A 3,109-nucleotide genomic window follows, 5' to 3' on the forward strand; every position below is an offset into this window, starting at 1 on the left:
CTCTCTCTCGTCGTGGAATCCCCATGTCGGAGAGTAAAACGCGAAGGCTAACTATATAAGAAACATATAGTATTATTTATGCCTGTGGTTCTCCGTTTGTCCTACTCTCAGATACGCGACTCGGAGAGTTACGAATAATCGTGATGGACCACGATTTCTGTACGTCTTACATCTTTCGACGATGGGACGATCCACGCGAAGAGATCATTCCTGCTTGCGTGAGGTGCGATAGCGCCGATTCGCTTTTCTGTACGGGGAGAAATAGAACGATGAGTTGACTTATCGGGTCTTCGTTGGAATTACCGTCGCTGGCATTGTAAACTCCAGATGACCTTGTGATTCCTTCGTCGGGCACTGGTAAAGGGTGGCGATGATTCGTTCTATAATAGAAATACCCGTCGTAGCGATTCGGCCGTGTCACCCGCCACGAAAATCTCTCTCGTCGTGGAATCCCCGCGTCGTAGAGTAAACGCGAAGGCTTGCTATAGAAGACTATAGTTTATACGCCTGTGGTTCACCGGTTGCCTGCTCTCCGGGGTACGCGATCGCGCAGGAGTTACGGAAGAACTTGATGGGCCACGATCTCCAAGCGGCTATATCTTTCGACGATGGGACGATTCACGCGAAGAGAACGTTCGTGCATGCGTGAGGTGCGATAGCGTTGATTCGCTTGTCTGTACGGGGAGAAATAGAACGATGAGTTGACTTATCGGGTCTTCGTTGGAATTACCGTCGCTGGCATTGTAAACTCCAGATGACCTTGTGATTCCTTCGTCGGGCACTGGTAAAGGGTGGCGATGATTCGTTCTATAATAGAAATACCCGTCGTAGCGTTTCGACCGATGTCACCCGCCACGAAATTCTCTCTCGTCGTGGAATCCCCGCGTCGGAGAGTAACCGCCGAAGGCTTGCTATAGAAGACTATAGTTTATACGCCTGTGGTTCACCGGTTGCCGGCTCTCCGGGGCACGCGATCGCGCGAAGGTTACGGAGGGACGTGAAGCGCCCGAGCAATGAAACGTCCGCAGGAGGAAACGAGCAACCGCCGAACATTGTTTCGCGACGTTTCCATAATGTATTGTCGTTTCGCTCGCATCCCGCTTCTTTCCCCTAGTTTCCTCGACGCGTAGTTTCGCAGCCTTAGTGGACGAATCATTCTCGATTCGAGGAAAGATATGCAGTGGGGCGTGCAATGAGCCCGCCAGAGACCACGATCTCCAATGCGTCTTTACATCTTTCGACGATGGGATGATCCACGCGAAGAGAACGTTCGTGCTTGCGCGAGGTGCGTTAGCGTCGATTCGCTTTTCTGTACGGGGAGAAATAGAACGATGAGTTGACTTATCGGGTCTTCGTTGGAATTACCGTCGCTGGCATTGTAAACTCCAGATGACCTTGTGATTCCTTCGTCGGGCACTGGTAAAGGGTGGCGATGATTCGTTCTATAATAGAAATACCCGTCGTAGCGATTCGGCCGAGTCACCCGCCACGAAACTGTCTCTCTTTCGTCGTGGAAACCCCGCGTCGGAGAGTAAAACGCGCGAAGGCTGTGACTGTAACATATATATATACAGTATACAATGCCTGTGGTTTTTGCGCGTGTCGGCTCTTCGGTATACGCGATCGGCCAGAGTTACGGAGGGACGGTGAAGCGCACGAGAAATTGAAACGGCCGCACGATTGGAACCGAGCAACCGTCGAACATTGTTTCGCGACGTTTCCATAATGCGTTTTCGTTTCGCTCGCATACCGCTTCTTTTCCCCTAGTCTCTGAGACGCGTTTTCGAGCCGTTCTTCTACTATCGATTCTCGTAGAGAGAAGGGACCGGGTAGTCTGGAAGTGGAACCCGCATCTTGCGTGTACCGTACACGGAATTGAGAGGACCGGCCGTGAAGCTCGTTTTAAAGCCGTGCGTCTGACACCCAACTCTTGCGCGCCAATTTCGCGGCAAGAGATAATATGGGACGAATGACCGGCAAAGAGCCAGCTGTGAAGTCTGTTTTTTTAATCGAATCCGTGGACGTGTGTATGCCGTAGCGTCGCTCGTCGTGTTCGTTCATGGTCGTTCCGAGAGAAAGAACGAAAGCGGTAACGAAGGGACCGGCCGTGAAGCTCGTTTTAAAGCCGCGCGTCTGACACCCAACTCTTGCGCGCCAATTTCGCGGCAAGAGATAACATGGGACGAATGACCGGCAAAGAGCCAGCTGTGAAGTCTTTTTTCATTATTTGCTTTCAATCGATCGATCGGTACGATTCGTGCAACGTTTCGCGCGATGCGACGCGAAAACATGCGCGCAACAATAGATGCGTCTGATCGGAAGAACGCGAGGGTCGACTGCACGCGATGGATTCAGTATCGGGTAGGATACAAAATATATCCCCGTCGTTTCCACGCGTGCGAGTCTTCTGCGTCTTTCGCGGGTTTTTGAATGCACTATACGCCCGGAACGTCGAGAAATATATACATATTACTTGAACGTTTTTCGTCTCGAAAGGCTTCGGTGTCGTCTCCAAGGCGACGCCTGAATCTCCTTCGCGCGCTGGTCGGAGATTCAGGTATCAACTTTTATCTTCTCTTTGAAAGAAGAGAGATATTAGGTCGAACAAATGAGAATAAAATTATATATGTGAAATATAAAATTTATACGATTACCCTGAACGGTGGATCACTTGGCTCGTGGGTCGATGAAGAACGCAGCTAATTGCGCGTCAACGTGTGAACTGCAGGACACATGAACATCGACATTTCGAACGCACATTGCGGTCCACGGATACAATTCCTGGACCACGCCTGGCTGAGGGTCGTTTACGTACCATACACTGCTTGCGTAGCTCTGTCAAATCCCCGCCGTCGTTCACCTCTTCGGATCGAACGTTTTTTTACCGAAGGGCGCAAAGAACGTTTCTGAGTCGGGTTAAGAGAAGGATGCTACGTACGAGCGAACGATGGGTGTCTCGTCGGCGTTTGTCGCGGACACGCGAAAATTCTGTGAATTTCACGGACAGTGTACGTTCTAGTTGTTGCAAAACGATCGGAATCGTTTGTATGGACTCGCGTGAGTGTTCGCGGCGTCGTGCGTCGTTCAATTACGACCGCCCGCGGATACC

The 3,109-nt window shown here is 51.0% G+C and overlaps 1 non-coding gene across 1 annotated transcript; it reads left to right on the forward strand.

Moving 5' to 3' along the window:
• Positions 1–2,651: 2,651 nt before the first annotated feature.
• Positions 2,652–2,806, forward strand: LOC143176728 (5.8S ribosomal RNA). The gene has a single exon (XR_013001238.1). It is a non-coding gene; the product is annotated as a 5.8S ribosomal RNA (ribosomal RNA).
• Positions 2,807–3,109: the final 303 nt, after the last annotated feature.

This window comes from Nomia melanderi, unplaced genomic scaffold, assembly GCF_051020985.1.
Source record: "Nomia melanderi isolate GNS246 unplaced genomic scaffold, iyNomMela1 scaffold0775, whole genome shotgun sequence".
NCBI lineage: Eukaryota > Metazoa > Arthropoda > Insecta > Hymenoptera > Halictidae > Nomia > Nomia melanderi.